The following is a 19,486-nucleotide window of genomic DNA, read 5'->3' on the forward strand; positions in this document are numbered from 1 at the left end:
GGTGCACGCGCACCTCTCCCAAGGATGGCGACGGCTTTCTGATGCCTCCGGCTGGAATCGCACCCGTTAGCAGCAGCGCCAGGAGCATCCACCGGGGCAAACGAGGGGAAGGGCGGCTCCCCCAGCCTCGCAGATCCTCGGGAGCGGCAAGGACCGGGTTTCTGTTTGGAGGGAGGGGGGAGCGCAGTTTGCACAGTACGGGTTCGTCCTCTGGCCCGGCCCAAACGCCGCCTCTCTTGCCCCCTGCGCAGGGGCCAGGTTGGGCACGCAAGGCGTTGTTCCCCTCCTGCAGGGCAGCCGCGGAGCAGACAAAGAAGGACGTGCTCCCTCCTTCTGCCCCCCTCTGGAAAAGCGGGCGGGGGGCGGGCTTCCTGGCCGGGCTTCTTTGGGATGCTGGCGCCTGAACAAAGGAGCCGCCCAAGGTGGGCTGCAGCAACTCGCTTCTCTGCCCCCCCTCCAGGCAAGCGGGGCTTCGTCCCCCACCTCCCCGGACCTGCCCACGGCGCTCCAACCCTCCCACTTTTAAAAGCTGCTGTTCTTAGGACAAAAGCCCCCGTCGCCCCCTCCCCCCTGCACGCGCCGGACTGGCCCCGTTTGACGAACGCAGCAGGTCTCCAGACGGGACGGCACGCACCTCTCCAAAGGGGAGACCCGTTGCCGCGCAGGTGCCTCCCATTTTGCACATGCGCAAAATGTTTTTTGCGCATGCGCGTGAGTGGATGCACGCGCGCGCACTTTTTGCGGCTCCCACTTTTTTGTTTGTGTGACGGAACCGGTTCTGAGTGGCTCTTTTCCTTTTTCCGGTTGCCGACCCCTGGGCTAAGGGGAGATTTTAAAAGATATCAATTGATTAAATATTTAGGACTTAGATTTATAAGGTGAATGAAAACTAGCTATTAGAACATAGTTTTGAATTATAATACAGAAGATGGACTGAGACAGTAAAGGATATTTTATTAGTAAGTGATGAGGTACTAGGATGAGAAATAGAACATATTTGTGAAATAAAATAAGAATGTATTTTTTTTAATTCCATTTATATCCCGCCCTTCTCTGAAGACTCAGGGCGGCTTACAAGTAAGTAATATGTGTATTTTAGATATGGCAATTGTTATGTAGTGAAATAAAGGAAATTTGGGTTACCCAAAATCTAAATACTATGGATATTAAAGGCTAATTGGAATACTGTAATTGAAATTAGGTTAAATTTAAAAACAGGACATGGATATGTATAAGTAAAAATATATTGATAAATGTCTTAAGCGAATGTGCTATAACTAGAAATGTTTTAACTTGACTGTGAAGAAGAGGGCTCCCCAAGAGAATTATAGGGTTGGGAACCAAATATATCTGTCTACTAAGTATCAAAAGCTAAGACAGCCCTGCAAGAATAGAGTCCTCAGTACATTAGACCTTTCCCAATTGTGAAAGTCATTAATCCAGTAACTGTTGAGCTATGGTTAACAAAATAATTGAAGCGAATTCACCCAGTATTCCATTGCAACTTGCTGAAACATTCAAAAGGTCCAGGTTAAGACCAGAGAGAGAGGTGGAAAGGAAGAAGGATTATGAAATTAAGAAAATACTAGACTCATGGATTTCCAGGGGAAAGTTACAGTACATAGTCCTGTTGTCATGCCTCCGTTGGAGCCTGAATCTGTAGAGGAAAATGAGCTGCAATGGGACCCTATGTAAGTCAAGGGAGAGGTGTCTGTGGCTTTAGAGGAATGTGGGGAAGAGCAGGCCGAGGCAGGCCAGGGCCCTTCAGGACTGGGACAGGATGAATAGGAGAAACAAAGTTCAGGCAATGAGCAAGGGTCAACCCCACCTGATCCTAGAGCACGGAGAGTGGAGAGAAGGAGGGAACAATGCAGGCAGGCTCAGCTACTTGGGAGGAGAGTGTCCTGCCCCTCTCCACAAGGCACACCTGGAGATTGAGATTTAAGGAGACGCTGTGGGGAGACACATTTGTTGGGAACAAACACTGATTCCTTAGAGTTTTGTGTGTGTTGTTGCTGATCTTTTGTTCTGTGACTTCTGCTTGGAAACCCAGAAACTCTGACCATTGCACTGGCTGACAACATTGCTTGGATGTTCAAAGACCACGGGCTGTATTTTGGCTTCCCTTGTGAAACTGCTCAGGCAAGCAAGTATTCACACAGACTCGTAAGGTTTATGATGTATGTGTCATTCCTTCTTATCTCTGTGGCCTTGAGTAAATTCCTCTCCTAATCAGACTGTATGTGAAACTACTTGCAGCCACAGGTGTGTGTGTCTTCCTTTGTTTGGAGGCTTGCCAGAAATGTGGGAGCATTTTGGGAAAAATTGGAGCAATTAAAGGGCGGTTTGAATTGTCAGCTGACTGCATTGCCTCTGTGCGTACCCTGGGTCATCACACCTGTGGAGAGGCTACTCCTTATCAGGTGCTGAATGGATAAAAGCCCATGATGTTAAAGCTGATCGTTTAATATGAAAGTTTCATGAGAAATATCCACAACATCCAAGAAGAAGATGGTTGAATGTTGAATACCGTAGTTTCCGGCGTATAAGACTACTTTTTAACCCATGAAAATCTTCTCAAAAGTCAGGGGTCGTCTTATAAGCCGGGTGCTGAAAATTTAGGGACAGGGCTGGCTGGAAAACCTGGAGCGGACCTCCCATTTAGTCTGCGCAGGGAAAGCGGGACCAATTGGAGAAGAAGCTGCAGTCTGTGATTTTTTACAGGCTGGGGTCTGGGCGTCTTTTCTTCTAAAGTTGAAGAGCAGCTGTAGTATATCCCAACTTGAAAGGCAGGTGGGGAAGGCAGCAGCCAGAGCAGCGGCTTAGCTCTAAGGACACATTTGACTCAGGAACTGGGCGGGCTGGCTGGAAAACCTGGAGCGGATCTCCCATTTGGTCTTTTTTTTAAAAAATCCCATTTATATCCTGCCCTTCTCCGAAGACTCAGGGTGGCTTACAATTTAAAGCACAAATCAATGTGCTTAGCAATAGCCTTCATTCTGTGTATATGCCTGTTTATTAGGGCTTTCACCCCCCCCAAGCAGCATTATTACAAAGTCAGCTTATTGCCCCCAACAATCTGGGTCCTCATTTTACCTACCTTGGAAGGATGGAAAGCTGAGTCAACCTTGAGCCTGGTGGGATGCAAACCTGCACTAATTGCAGGCAGCTTGTGTTACTTAAGGCTCTGTGCAGGGAAACCTTTAGAGTGAATTAGGAAAAGTGAAAAAGTGAATTAGGAAAATAGGGAATGGTTGCTGGAATCAGGTGCTGCCACAAAGAAGAGGGAGTCAAGCTATTCTCCAAAGCACTTGAAAGCAGGACAAGAAGTAATGGATGGAAACTAATCAAGGAGAGAAGCAACCTAGAACTAAGGAGAAACTTCCTGACAGTTAGAACAATTAACCAGTGGAACAACCTGCCTCCAGAAGTGGTGAATGCTCCAACACTGGAAGTTTTTAAGAAGAGACTGGACAGCCATTTGTCTGAAATGGTATAGGGTTTCCTGCCTTAGCAGGGGGTTGGACTAGATGACCTCCAAGGTCCCCTCCAACTTCTTCTTCTTCTTCTTCTTCTTCTTCTTCTTCTTCTTCTTCTTCTTCTTCTTCTTCTTCTTCTTCTTCTTCTTCTTCTTCTTCTTCTTCTTCTTCTTCTTATTATTATTATTATTATTATTATTATTATTATTATTATTATTATTATTATTATTATTATTATTATTATTATTATTATAGTTTAATCCACTTGCACTGTTTTATGTTTACATGTTTGATGACAAACAGCCTTATGTTTATAAGTGACAGTTTTCCTACTAAGCACCTGCATGTCATAAGCATTTGAATTAAAATTACCATATTAAAATCAAATCTGATGTTTTTTAATTTTTATTTGGTGTGCACTGGAAGAGGGGTAGTCTTATACGGTGAGTATAGCCCAAACCCTATAATTTAACAGGAAATGTAGGGGGTCGTCTTAAACGCCCAGTCGTCTTATACGCCGGAAAATACAGTATGTGTATTTATTGTTTCCTTATGTCTACCTTCATTTGTGGCCCGATCCAGGCTCTGAATAAGGGACGCGGTGGGTCAGTGGGTTAGGACACTGAGCTTGTCGATCAGAAGGTTGGCAGTTTGGCGGGTCAAATCCCAAGTGCCATGTAACAGAGTGAGCACCTGTTACTCGTCCCAGCTTCTGCCAACCTAGCAGTTCAAAAGCACGTAAAAATGCAAGTAGAAAAATAGGGACCACAATGGTGGAAAGGTAACAGAGTTCCGTGCGCCTTTGGCGTCTAGTCATGCCAGCCACATGAACATGGAGACGTCCTCGGACAAGCGCTGGCTCTTCAGCTTTGAAACAAAGATGAGCACCAGCCCCTAGAGTTGGAAATGACTAGCATGCATGTGCGGGGGAACCTTTACCTTTACCAGGCTCTGAAGGCCTTTTCCAGGCTGCTGCCACCTGGATTTGAGGCTAGAGAATGCTTCCATGGCCCCCGCATGGCCCAATCTGGGCTCCGGAGGCCGTTTCCAGTCTGCTGCTGCCCAGATCTAAGGTTGGGGAATGCTTCTGTGCCCCCCCAGTGGCTCAATCTGGGCTCCGGAGGCGTTTTCCAGGCCCAATCAGGCCATGGTGGGAGGGGGGCTGCAGAAGCATTCCCTGGCCTTAGATCTGAGCCACAGTGGCATGGAAAAGGCCTTCAGAGTCATGATTCAAGTCTCTGGAGGCACATGGAAGCATCCCCCAGCTTCAGTTCCATTCTCTGTTGCAGAGAACAGTAGCGTGAGATTTCGCCCCACTGATCTCATGGGATCTTGCATTACTTTATGTCTCCATTCTCTGCGAATGCACCAAAGGCCTGGAGCAGCCAAGAAAATGAAGGATCTCCATCTTTGCAGGGTGAGTATTGAAGGCCTGGTGCCTAAGGAGACCCGGGGCAGGGTGAGGAGGGAAGGAATTATCAGGGTGAATGTTGCAGAGCCACTGCGGTCGCTCATAAGGGTGAACAACTGCCGTGGTGCTGCAATATTCATAACTTCGGGACTTGCTCATAAGCACTAGGGGGTGCTCATCATGTAACTTTGAACGAGCGTTAAGTAAATGCTTGTAACTTGGGGATTACCTGTGGTCATTTAGTGTATATTGTAGGCATTGTAAGAAGTGAAGTGAGTTATAAATCCAAGTTCCCAGCTTAAGAGTTTCTTCTAGAAACAAATACAAAGAAAACTGTGTAGTCACTATTTTTGTTTGTAAGTAAACTTTGTGGCTACTTTGCAGTATTTTTAGTCATGAAAGAATAGGAAGTTCTGAAGATTTCTTTTAAAGTGTAGTAGTTTCTGGTCAGCAAAGCATCCATTCACACATAAAAAATGGCGTAGGAACAAAGATGAAATTTGTGGAATTATGACTCGGATCTTACAAGTTTCAACTCCTGGTGAGCAGGTAAATACATTCATGTTTTATTGAGAAAAGTATGAAGGCAATATGTAATTGTTTTCTTCTAGGTAGTTCCACTTGTTCGATCTAAGCCTGGTTCTAACCAGAACTAAGCTTGCTCAGCATCAGTCAAGATGCCAATAGCTTCTGAACCACTGTTGTTATGCACAATGCCAAAGGAACATGATGACTGAAATAAACAATGAACTTCTGAGCAGTCCATTATTAACTACAGTATGTTCTTGGTGTTCCATTTTTTAAAGAAATATATTGTGTGGAATAAGTGGCCCTGATATGAGTGTAGTAGCTACACAGTTTGTTAAGGATTAGATTTTAGGTTTGAGCAGAAAGTTTAAAGCAGGGCTGCAATTTCTTTAGAGCTCTCTTACAACAGGCTTTGATGGCTGAAAGAAAATGCCACATAAGAAAATGTTTTCGCATGCATTATAAACAATTTTTTTGGAAAGATGCCTATGCATCTTGTGTAGTATCATTAGGGAAGTCAACAGAAACATGTATTTATTAGATTTATATGCTGTCTTTTTCTCCAGAAAGGGACCTAAACCATCTAACAATTACTTGACTTACATTCTGAATATCCAGAGCACTTCTAATTTTCTAAGCTATGAGTTTCTAACAGGAATAGTAAAAGCGTTCTGTTAATAATTCAATTCTGCCATCAGGGACAATTACCAGCAATTTCAGGAATAAAAATATAGTTCCAAAAGCATTTACACAGTATAAAAATTAAGTAATGCAAAACGTCCATTACATTAAGTGATGAAAAAAAAGCTGACTAACCGCATGAAAGAAAGTTAAGCAAAAAACCTGCCTGCTACAGTGATTTCTCCTTGCTCTTCTTGCAAAAGATATTCTTTACAGATTCTACTGGTTTGCCCAACTAATACCAATAGCATCCATAACAAACCACAGTGGTATCAAAAATTGACATGAATATGGTAATATCATCCTGAAAGCAATGAGGCTGTGTTTTGAGTTATGTGAGTATAGTAAATCCAGAATATCCTGCTTTAGATGCAGTTTAGGCTGCCTACAACTCATCAACTTATTCAGTGAGCAAGTTGGGTTGTGGAGGAGGTGAGAGAGTGGGTGAGAAATTGTAGGATCCTATCTGATGTTAGAATCTTGGGAAATATAGAAAAAAGCAGGTATATTTTAAGGAAATCTGTTAAGGAAAAAACATATTTTTAGAAGTGGTAGTAGCACTGGAAATAGCTATGGTATCTTTGCTAATGAAAATGTTGGAAAGTTGATGGAACTAATTCCATTTTCAATTTGCATGGAATATCTGTGTTTTTTGCTAATTTACATAGTTGACCTTTCCCTTATTAAGTCTGCTTCAGACTATTCTCAGACTAAGAACAATTAACCAGTGGAATGGTTTACCTTCAGAAGTTGTGGGTGCTCCATCACTGGAGGTTTTTAAGAAGAGACTGAACAACCATTTGTCTGGAATAGTAAAGTGTCTCTTGCTTGGGCAGAGGGTTGGACTAGAAGACCTCCAAGGTCCCTTCCAACTCTTTTATTCTGTTATTTTGTTAATTGCATGGGACTGGATCTTCATTTGTCTTTAGTCAGTTGTATTCTGCCTGTGATTAGCTATGTGATATTCATTCCTTTTTTTAGTCAGAAAAGGATTAAAAGACTTTGTTTAAGGGCAGGAGGAGTAGTTCCTTTAAGCATGGTAGATTATGTGAACAAAGTACTGGATCTGGTCCTTGTCACAGTCACCAGAGGTAGAAATTGGTCCCTCCACATGTCATCCTTAGTGAAGCATGCAAACCAGCATCTGCATTTCCTGCGTTCCATGAGGAAAGCACATCTTTCTCCTTCTGTCCTGGCTACTTTTTACAGAGGCACGATTGAAAGCATTTTAGCAAACTGCATCACGATCTGGTTTGGTGGCAACAGTGCCATACAGAGAATGGTAAGGACAGCCGAGAAGATCATAGGTAGCTCGCTTCCTGGTATTCAGGATGCTGCTTATAAGTGCTATATGCTTAGAGCTCAAAGCATTGTTAGAAAACCCAAACACCCACTTTATGCTCTATTTCTATTGCTCCCCTCTGGCAGGAGGTTTCAAAGTATTTTTAGCAGGACTACCTGATTCTGCAATAGCCTTGTTCCCTATGCCATCCATCTGTAAAGATTGCAAGATTCATTTTTTTCGCCATGCACATGTATACATAACCTGAACTAGACTGTTTCTCTGTGTCATATAATATATGTGGGTATATGCATAATTCTGTATTTATTTATGTCATATTTATGTAGTGTATATCGGAGGTGGTGACCCTTTGAGAGCTTTATGCAACAAAATTTCATTTTAGTGTATGCCGATTAGTGTACATTCAAAGTGACAAAGTTATTATTCTATTCTATTCTGTTCTGTTCTATTCTATTCTATTCTATTCTATTCTATTCTATTCTATTCTATTCTATTCTATTCTATTCTATTCTATTCTATTGTATTCTATTCTATTCTATTCTATTCTATTCTATTCTATTCTATTCTATTCTATTCTATTCTATTCTATTCTGAAATATCCTAAAAATAAATTCACACCTTATTTCAGCTATAAAAAAGTAAAGACCAGATTCAAAGTTTCGTCCCACATTATTGATTAAAGAACACAAATTGTCAGCATATAAAATATATATAGCTGAATTTAATGTGTAAAGGAAGGTAATCCTACCTAAGTTGTTCTTTATCCCAAGAATGAACGAGGCTATTACGGTATGCTTCCTGTTTTCCTGGATCCCTTGTTCCCTTGATAATCTCAGTGTAGCTTCAGAGGATACAACAGATCAAATATCACAGTGGTTTTAACTATTTAAGGTTCTTGTCTAGTTTATTAATTAGATTTATATATTCTTTTTCCAGAAACTCAAGCAGCTTGAATGGGGATCTTCCTTCATTTTTATTCTCTAAAAATGCAAACCTGAGGAAAAATTACTGGTCTCAGATCACTATAGCTACTGACAGGCTTGAACCTGGTTCTTCTCCATTCTACCTTAATCATACATCACAAAAGTGGAGTTAACACAATATATGAAGCCCAAGATAAACACAGTGTTGTATGACTTAATGTGTGAACAGCCCTTTTTTTGCCAGAGGAAATACTCAGTTCATTGCCAGAAATTCTGATTTAATTGCAAGCCAATGGATTTCCATTGCCACTTTCTCTACTTTGTCCTCCAAGCACTCTGAAGAAAACTGATTTGGAATATTTGCATTCATTTAATTTTCATCACTTAGATTTCATGAAGTCATTCTTCATACTTATAAGGCATCTGGCAAGTGATTGATACTCAGTGGTCATTTACATTTGCTTATCTTTCACCCACTGGGGGCAAGCCAGAGATTTATAGCTTAATGCTTATTTTGAAAAATACAATTTTTTTCCTTCTCTCTGTGTATATGCTAATTTTTAATAACTCTTAGGCATGATAGCAATTACTGACAAGAGTCAGCCTCCATTTATAGTTTATCACAGTTCATCAGACAGCCTTTGTCAGAGAAAGCATTTTGACAAGTCTGAGGTTAATTAAAATCAAGGAGACAATAAAATACACATAATCAAACATTACAGGTACAGAAATCAATTTTCAGACTTGTGATTCTTTGTAATTTTCCATACAATGTGCTAAAATTCAAAGAAACTTGCCTCTATCTCCTCAAGAGAGTGTAATTGAATTTCTCATTGAAATTACCTTTCAATGGTAACATAATTTGGTAATTTACATATAATAAAAGTCTATAGAGGCCAAAAGAATTATACAAAAACCTACACACAGTCACACACAAAAAACACATGTACATGCAAAATATTTCCCTATTATCTCATATTTTCAAAAGAAGTTTGGAATCAATAGAATGGCAAGGAGTAGGTCAGATAGGGCTCAAGAGATATACATTCCTACAAGACCTGCACTGGGTTTAAAAAAGAAAAATCCTTGGAGGAATCATCTAATCACAGCAAGAATTCATCAACTGCCCTTACCTTAACCCTAGATCGATGAATTTGTAATCAGTTTTGATTACAAATTGATTGTGCATTGAAAACCCATCTCAAGATTGAAAATGTACTTTTTATACATAATGTAGTTTGTTTGAACTGACCTAATATTAATAGTGAACCAACCTGCTATAGTTTGTAAATGATTTGTGCTTATATGCATTGTGTGAACTAAATCTCTATAGCTTGTTCAACATGGCTTAGTGTGATTTCTGAACTTTTGAATGTACTCTTAATTTATACACTTTTAGATTAAGTCTTAGAAGATGAATGAATATCATATCATGGTTACTGAACTAACTGGAGTTTACATTATGAAATTTAAAAATATATTTTCTCAATCCTATTGAGAATGGATTGTTGGAATGTTCTCTTTGAAAACTTGCAAGACACAATCTGTTGGAAATTCATACAACCAAGTGCCATATTCAGTCCTGGAATGATGCCAATTATTCATATGAGAACTTGCAATAGTTTCCAAAGCACAAACCTCAGGCCAGTGCTTATTTTCTTAATATTCTATCTTAAGCTTCTTTGTTTGCTTAATTGTAGAACTCAAAGCTCTCCTTTAGTCTTCCATAACTAGTTAGAAATACACCATCACTTTGCTCCTCCACTAGCTTTAACATAACAACATTTTTAAATTATTCAGATTGCCCAGGTTTTCTCTGAGGTGTCTTCTCTGAGTTATGGCTACCATTTATTTGAGACAAATTTGGATTATTGGTGGATTCCAGATGCTCCTACCCATGAAATTCTCAGTGGCTCTTGTCTTTTCTTGAATTATTTTCTCAGCAGAAAAGGAAGAGAGTATAGAGCAAATAAGTATAGACTAAAAAAAAGTGTCAAGAAGTTCTGATTCAAATAACTGTCCTGTCTGAATAAAAATGTAATTATTTGGCCTGCATTAATAAAAGCGTTGCACATTGATCCTGTGAGATAATAGCTTTGTTGGTCAAGTGTCAGATAGGTTGCATTTGAAGTCCTGTGTCCAGTTCTGTGTATTGTCAATTAACAGGTATGAGGAAGAACTGAAAGTGGTTCTATAAGGAATGGTTAAAGGAACTCATCATGTTCACCTTGGAAAAAAAATCTCAAGGAAAGATATATTGGTGGTCTTCTTCTTGTTGTTGTTGTTAGCTGCGAAGTCGTGTCCGACCCATCGCAACCCTATGGACAACGTTCCTCCAGGCTTTCCTGTCCTCTACCATCTTCTGGAGTCCATTTAAGTTCACGCCTACTGCTTCAGTAACTCCATCCAGCCACCTCATTCTCTGCCCTCAATCTTTCCCAGCATTAGGCTCTTCTCCAGTGAGTCCTTCCTTCTCATTCGGTGGCCAAAGTATTTGAGTTTTAGCTTCAGGATCTGGCCTTCTAAAGAGCAGTCAGGGTTGATCTCCTCTAGGACTGACCGGTTTGATCGCCTTGCAGTCCAGCACCAGAATTCAAAGGCCTCAATTCTTTGGCGCTCAGCCTTTTTTATGGTCCAACTTTCACCGCCATACATTGCAACTGGGAAGACCATAGCCTTGACTATACGCACTTTTGTTGACAGGGTGATGTCTCTGCTTTTTAGTGTGCTGTCTAGATTTGCCATGGCTTTCCTCCCGAGGAGCAAGCGTCTTTTAATTAATTGGTAGTCTAGAAATAGCCAAAGAGCTACCATATGCATGGGGGAGGTACAATCACTTAGCGGTTAAAGATGTTGAGCTTTTCAAGCCTGGCTCCGAGACCCAAGTGCCACATGACGGGGTGAGCTTCCTTTACTTGCCCAAGCTCCTGCCCACCTAGCAGTTTGAAAGCATGCAAGTGTGAGTAAATAAGTAGATATCACTTTAGTAGTAAAGTAAGACATTCTGGGCACCTTGGCGTATAGTCATGCTGGTCACGTGACCGTAGAGGTATCTTCAGACAGCACTGGCTCCTTCAGCTAAGAAATGAAGATGAGCACCACCGCCCATCAAGACTGACTCGCACTTTCACCTACATTTTGCTTTTCCCGCAGCTTGACAGTAAAAGGGAGGGGGGTGGAATGGAATGCAAGGATAAGGGGAATGAGATTCAAGCAACTGTTGGCTTTTGTGAGACATTGTTTCCATCTCACCGACACGCCGAGCAAATGTCCCAGCGTGGCTTGCTCCCATAACAAAATGAACAGATGTGATTGGTGGACATAATGGACTGTGGGTGGCCTGTAGGAAAAGGGAAAATTAACTATGCTTGTTTTTGCATGGGAAACCCAGAGCTGGTTTTGCTTCTTCTGTGCCAATGTGGTTTATTCAGTAAAGTTTTATACTCTTGGTAAAATAATGTCCCAGGAGTTTATTTTTCTGAATTCACCAACTGCACAGTTGACACCACCCCTTAGAGTCAGACACGACTGGACAGGTCAAACCTTTACCTTTATGCAAGAGGGAATGACCTGCTCTCTGTTGAAATTTAACTGGAAAGAAGGACTAAGTTGTTGAAATTAAAAGAAAGAAAATTGGGGGTAATAATTAGGAGGAATGTCTTGTTGATAAAAGCTTTTAAGCTGGTGACCAGTCTGCCTAAAACAATGCTAGATTCCCCTTTGCTGGAGGTTTGCATGTAGTGACTGGATAGGTACTTTTTGAGAGGTTTCAATGCATTCCTATACCGAGCTGGGCATGGACAAAATGATCTGGAAGGGCCCTTTCATCTCAAATATTCTATGATTCTATAGTTTTAAAAATAGCTTAATCCATTCAAAAAATATTTTGAAATGTGATTACATAAGCGGCATACTGATAATCCTCAACTTACAACTATTTGTTTAAAGACGGTTCAAAGTTATGAAGGACTCAGCAAAAGCGACTTATGACCTATTCTCCAAGTTAACAATGGCTGCTCCCTACCCATGGTTTACCTGATTGCAATTCAGGGGCTTGGCAATCAGCTTGCATTTGCAACAGTTGCAGCATCTTGGGGGATATATGATTGCGATTTGTAGCCTTCCCCATGGGCTTCCAACAAGCACTTAACAAGGGCATCACTTTGCAACCCAAATTCTAGTTCCAACTGTAGCTATACATTATAATTACCTGTATCTAGGCTCTAGTTTTATAGTTATTAGGGCTGAAATCTAAGAGTGAAACATAACAGCCAATTTATTTCACTTTACCTGCTTGGATTATCTTCTGGCAGTTCCAGTAGTCAGAAGAAACCTCCACACATACAAATGCCTTGCCATAGGTGTAACCAGTAACTGAAAAGTATTGTAACAAGTTTGGATGAGCCAGTGGAATTGGCTCCTCAAAGGGGGAAATAATAAATTTATGAAATCCAAATGCTTTTTTTTTGTTATTTTAACATTTTGGATAGGGGTTGAGTAATGTTTTTAAGTCCTTCTAAGAATTGGTATTTTCAGCATAAATGTCGTATTTTCATAACAGAATTGACTGCTTTGGAACCAATGACATAAGTGTAGTAGATGTGTATCATCTATTGTTTGCATCAGGCACAGATAAAAAGCAGAAAGAAAGTAATTTGAGGAAAGTCATTATTAGTTAATTTTCGACTAAAGCAACATTTTGAAATTAATTTAGAGGATCTTGTTTGAATGGAACTCCTTGAAACCTTAAACAATAATTGCTTGATTTCTGAGAAAAAGTGCTAAAACTTTGAGAGAAGTTGGAAATGTGTATCTGGGATGTTTGAATCTGATGAAATATGTCCTTTTCATCCAGTGATGAAAGAGACGTGCTTAAAACTTTGCATCTTTTGTAATTATCATCACAATTTGTTCATGTTCCTCAATAATGGAGTGAAAAAAACCTAAAAAGCTCACCTCTGTGCTCAAGAATGAGGTTTTTTTTAAAAAAAAAGTTTCCAAATGCTCTTCCCTTTTCTGCACTAAAATAGAAATTCATAATCTAACAATTCATAAATATTATTCCTGTCATTCACATGAAGAAAAGTGGAGATAGATTTTAAAAAAATGTTCCAAGGAACACAAGGAATACTGTTTGCATATCAGAAAAATTAATCTCTATAGAAAAATGTGAGACCCGGTAATTCAGAAAGCGAAGAATTAGGACAGTTCAGCAAAGAATAATTTTCTACCCAGTTAATTTAATTGCATAAATCATTTCTTTGTTAGCAATAGATATAATTAAAATGAGATCGCTTCTCTTTCCTATTCCCTGGAAACTAAAGAAATTGAACTTGGGGCACACATTTCTAAATATAGCTCTGCAAAATTACACATACTTTTTTTAGAATGGTTATTTTGTGTTTATGTTACAGAGAACTTCAATTAATTGTAGATCTTCCATATGATCTTAAAGAAATAATTTATTAAATGCCCATTAATACAAAGCTTGCAAATAGGCCTATATATCCTTCAGATAGACAATGCTGTGATTTTAAGGAACAAGTCAGAAAGTTTCACTGATAGGCAGGGCTTTTTTTTGTCATAGAACGCTCAGAACGGAGTTCCGGCACCTTTTTTGGATGGAACCTTGTAGGGTAGGCAAGGTGGGTTGTATGGCATGTGTGAGTTCTGGCACCTTTTTCTTTTACAAAAAAAGCACTGCTGATAGGTGTCATGAGAAATGTAAGATAACACAGCTGTTACAGAAGTGTGGTCTAGAACAGGGGTTACCAACCCCCAGGCCACGGCCTATTCAGAACTGGGGCGTGCATGTGGTGGGTGAGCGCCCGCACACAGCTCCACTTGCACAAGTGGCAGGTACTTGCGCTCAGGCATGAAGCTCCACTTGCACAAGCAGTGGGCATGCATACCCACCGCTTGTGAAAATGGAGCTGTATGTGCTCACATGTGTGCCTGCTGCTGGCATGCGCACCTGCTGCTCACATGGAACCATTCCCTCTCTCTTCCCACCCCCCAGCTGGGCCACTAAGCCAGAAAGATTGGGAACAGATAACCTTTTTGCTAATCAGTTAGCGAAGGTGTAAAGTAAGCACACTACAGTAGTAATGAGGGATTTAAAATCTACCCTGACATCAACTGAGAAACAAAGTCTGTACCAAGTGGGAGTTCAGACAAGTTCCTGAAAAATCTAGCTGACAACTTTGTCATCCAAAAGATAGTGGAACTAGAAAAATCATCTATAAAGGACTTAATTCTTACTAACAGAAATGAAATGGTAGAGGGGGTTGAAGTTGCAGGAACTTTGGGGAGAGTGACCATGTCATACTAGTATTCAACAGAGTGTAGGTACAAGTAATTGAACAAAGTCAGACTACTGTTTTAGACTTTAAGAGAGATGATTTCAACAAACTTTTCCTATCAATGAGAACAATTAATCAGTCAACCGGCTTGCCTCCGGAAGTTATGGGTCCTCCATCATTAGAGGGTTTTGAGAAGAGTGTCAAGCTAGGAAGAATGCTTATGCCGTTTCATCCATTACTGCTTCTTAGCTTGCCTAAAGATTGAGGGGGGAGGGGAGGGAAGAATGGAATGCATGCTTCAGGCATCAGACTGCCAAGCCAAGAGAACCAAGGTCATCCAAGAAACTGTTTACTCAGAACTAAAACACTTTCTCATAATAATTATCTCACGTTTTATGGGACAATGTGACCTGCAACATAAGGGGGGGGAAGGGAGACTCTATACTTTTAATATATTGATTTTGATGCCAATTAACCAGAGCTAGTTTTCCATTCATCTGTGTCAAAATGCTGTACTCAATAAAGTTTTGCATTAGAGCCTGGATCGTCTCAGCTGTGCTTGCTTTGTTGGGTTCATCAGTCGGAACATTGACAACCTCTGGAATGATATTATCGGGTCTCCTACTTGAGCAGAGGGTTGGATTAGAAGACTTTCAAGGTCCCTCCAATTCTGTCACATTAAGTTCTGTGTTCTTTTTCTATCCGTACTGTTTTATGCGTTTTGCTTTTAATTGCTTTATGTAACTTCATTCTTATTGTTACTTATATAAAAATCTCTAATAAAAATTATATTTAAAAAGTGTGGGGCTTTCTCTGTTATGGCATCCCATTTTTGAAAGATGGAGCGCAAACCAGAGAAGCTTTTGAACTGGGCATTTGAACCTTAATAGCCAGAGTCATGCCATTGACTCTTGTGGAAATCTCTGCCTCCTTATTACTTTATTTTGATGGTAACTGTTTCAGTGTTTTCTTTTTGCTTCCTTGTGATACTTTCTTTCTTTTTTTTGTACAAGTTTTATTAATTTTTTAATTTTACATTCAGGTATTTATGAAGCAATACGGTGGTTGGGTAGTCAAAAGTAAACAATAGCAAATAACAAAATCATTTGTAAATAGCTCAAGTTATGTCATCAAAGATTCCCTCTCCGATTCCCTTAGTTATAACATAATCAAATTAATACATTTCTAATTGTGACATAATCAATTAGAAGAATTTTCAATATATTTTCACTTATACATATCCATGTCCTGTTTTTAAGCTTTACCTAATTGCAACAGAATATTCCAGAATAGCCTATAATACATAAAAGAAAGCTTAATTTTCTGGTAACCCACATTTCTCTATTTCATTAAAAAGTAATTACCCTGTCTACAATACTTACATTGTTCATTTCAATACATTCTTATTTTTTGCAAGTAAATTCTATTTACCTTGTGATATTTTCTGCATTTTATGGATTATAACCTACTCTGAGATTTTTTTAGAATAGTAGGTACATATATTAATATACTTTAATAAGCAAATAAATGTATTATTGAAAATTGACACTTAAGCAGTAGAACAGCTTGCCTTCCTTCAGAGGTTGTGGGTCTTTAACCACTGGAGGTTTTTAAGAAGAGACTGGACAGCCACTTGTCTGAAATGGTATAGGTTCTCCTGCTTGAGCAGGGGGTTGGACTAGATGACCTCCAAGGTCCCTTCCAGCTCTATTCTGATTGATAAAGAAGCAGTTACCAAGTCTTGGGTTTGAGGGGATTTTTTTTTTAAATGAATGGAGGCAGCCAGTAAGTTCTGCCATGAAAGCTGCATTAGGTCCTTTATTTCTCGTTAAATTCATAAATGATCTGTAATTAAGAGATGGGCAAAGGGGAAATTAGATTTGTTAAAGTAAATAAAAGGGAAGTATAAAAACCTCCATCCTGGGCAATACAACAACTTGCAAATAGAATCAGCATAAACTGATAGAGAGGAGGGCAAATTAATATAAGCTTCACATATACATATGAGACATGTGTTGACTGACTAGGAAAGAGAATTTGAGGTGATTAATAACTCAGAGAGATATATTGACAATTAAGAAAAGGAAGTCTAGTAGGCTATAGTTCATTAGAAAGGAGAATTCAAATAAAACCAGCTATATTATGTTACCTTACAATAAATAAGTGGGACCCCACTTAGGATACTGTTTTTATTTCTAGTTGCCACTTCAGAAAAAAATGATATTAAACAGTTAGGCCAAGGGCACAGAAGTAAACAGATTACTGCAGTAGCCAGTAAAAAGTTTTGACAGTGTAATTCTGTTACCATACTATTAATAAAATTTGAGAATCAAGATGTGTTCACTCTTGTTATCCACATTAGATTACATTAGATTAGACCCGCTCAAAAACATTTATCATTTTTGAAATGTATTATAATGTGCTCTTCACTTTTGTAATAAACAGTTACATGTAAAAACTAGTTGTGTTTACTTATTTGATATTAAATTTTATTTTGTATAATGCAAGCTATTATTTCCAACATAGTGTATTTTATTACACTTCAATTGCATTACACCATTGTTCAAGAGGCAATTGGAGGAATAAATAAATAGTATTTATTAGTTGGAAATAATAAATAATGTCACAAGTTCTATTTCTTTTACTAGAAAATATGTATTTCTAAGAAAAGAAATAGAAACGAGAACATTATTTTGTTGCATAATAATAAGCTATTTTCAGTGTAATGTTTATTTGTTTTTTTATTTATTTTTCACATTTTTGAACCTGGTTCAAACCTCACATTACCTCACATTATCCTGATTTTCTTTCAAGAACTTCTCATCCTGAGCACTTTATCTTAAAAGTATACTATATGTCTTAATTGTATCCTTTTCTTGTACTGAAACTCAGGCCTATGGATTCAGAGAAAACTCACTCCTAGCTGTTCTCACCCCTGGCCAACTTTCCAGAGATGCTGAGTATGCTTTCAGCTGTTTTCCTTTTTTAAAAAAAATATATATTTTATTATTTTTTACAATAACAATCTTTAGTGCCAGGTAAACAACGTGTTGTCTGGGTTAATATTTTTAACAATATTCAATAATAGTTAATTTCGATGATTTCACAATCAACATACGAACTAGTAATACATTTCCTTGATCTTCTCTTCTTCCAATAATATTTTCCTTTTGCCAACATTAACTACAATTCTTAGCACTTTTGATACATACAAAGTTGAATGTAAACATTTTTCTAGTGTTTATACAAATAACATTAACAACAGTGTATAACAACTTTTCTAGTCAGCTTATGTTTCAGTTGTATTTGCAAAGAGTCGTTTTATTAAATCACTATAGGTCCTGTTTTCAAAGTTCTTTTTTATAGGTTTTATTAATTTTTAAAAATTACAATCTTTAGAGCTTAGTAAACAACATGTTGTCTGGGTTCACATATTTAACATTAACTTCTTCAATATAAATCTATTCAGTACTGCACAGTCCAGTATTTTTTCCTTGATCTTCCTTTCTTCCCCATATTTTTTCCTTTTCGCCTCATTAAACAATTACAATTCTTAGTACTATTGATGTATACTAAATTAGCTATAGACAACTTCATCATATTTTACTAATATTGTAGAAATAACAATAATATCGATTCATAAGTCAATATCTCGTTTTTCGTGCTCTTATTAAAGTTTGATTTCCATCAATATTTAAAGTATCTTTGTCAGTTATGATTTTCTCAATATTAATTACATTTATATAACTGAAAAATTTTATTCATGCCAATCTTCCTCTTATTTTCAAATTTCCCATATCAAAAGCAGAAAAAAATGCTATTTTAATTCTAAATCATATCTTCCCTTATAAAAATCTAGTTATATCCAGGGCTTTCTTTGTCATAGAACGCTCAGAACGGAATTCCGGCACCTTCTTTGGATGGAACCTTGTAGGGTAGGCAAGGCGGGTTGTATGACATGTGTGAGTTCCGGCACCTTTTTCTTTTACAAAAAAAGCACTGTTTATATCTAAGGGTCATCCGTTCTTTTAATCTATTCAAACAGGTATATTAAACAGATAGTGCCCCCTCTGATAGATCAAATCCTCTGTTTTTAAGTCTAACTCTCGCTTGCTTTCTTTGCCAAGCAGCTTTCCAGGCCAAGGCAATTAAATCGCCCAAGAATATTCTTTCTATTTTTGTGAAAGCTGCTTGGCATGAGAAGGACAATTTAGGTAGAGTATTTGGGGGGAGGAACTTTGCCCATCCACATTCCCTAAACATTTCCACTGCCTGCTCTATGTTCCATTTTCTAGAATCTTCTTCCTTGTCATCAGGTATAATTTGGAGAAAGGAGTAAAGGGTCTTTTGTATTTTCATTGTTATAGGTGGGTCTTGCAATATTTTATTTGTGTATGGCAGTCCATATTTCCCTTCTCCTATCTCCTCCATCTCTAGGTCTATTTTTTCTGCTTCACCCTCTGATTTCTGGTTTATTTGTTCATACTTTGTAGTCGTTGTCTGGGAGCTTTCCAGTTATAGCTTCAATTTGTAGATTTGGTCCTTTATATCATCTAGGTTATTTTTAGTCTCATTATGGTTTCTTTTTATGTCCTCTTTATGTGCAAGAATTGTTTGATAAATTTGCTGTAGCATAAAGAGTATTTCCTTCTGAAAGGTATTTGCTTTTTCTCGAGGCATTGTTCCTAGAAATCCTCTAGTTAGTATCACCAGTCTCAGTATTTTCTTGTGTTTTCTGGTCTTTATATGTAGCCTTTATAATCCAGTCCAAATAGCAATATTTTATAGTAATCCTTTGTCTCAAGTATCCTGAAAATTATCAGTCAGGCAAGGTTGTAATCCACAATGTTTTCAGTGTT

The sequence above is a fragment of the Vipera ursinii genome, assembly GCF_947247035.1.
Source record: "Vipera ursinii genome assembly, chromosome: 3".
NCBI classification, from domain to species: domain Eukaryota; kingdom Metazoa; phylum Chordata; class Lepidosauria; order Squamata; family Viperidae; genus Vipera; species Vipera ursinii.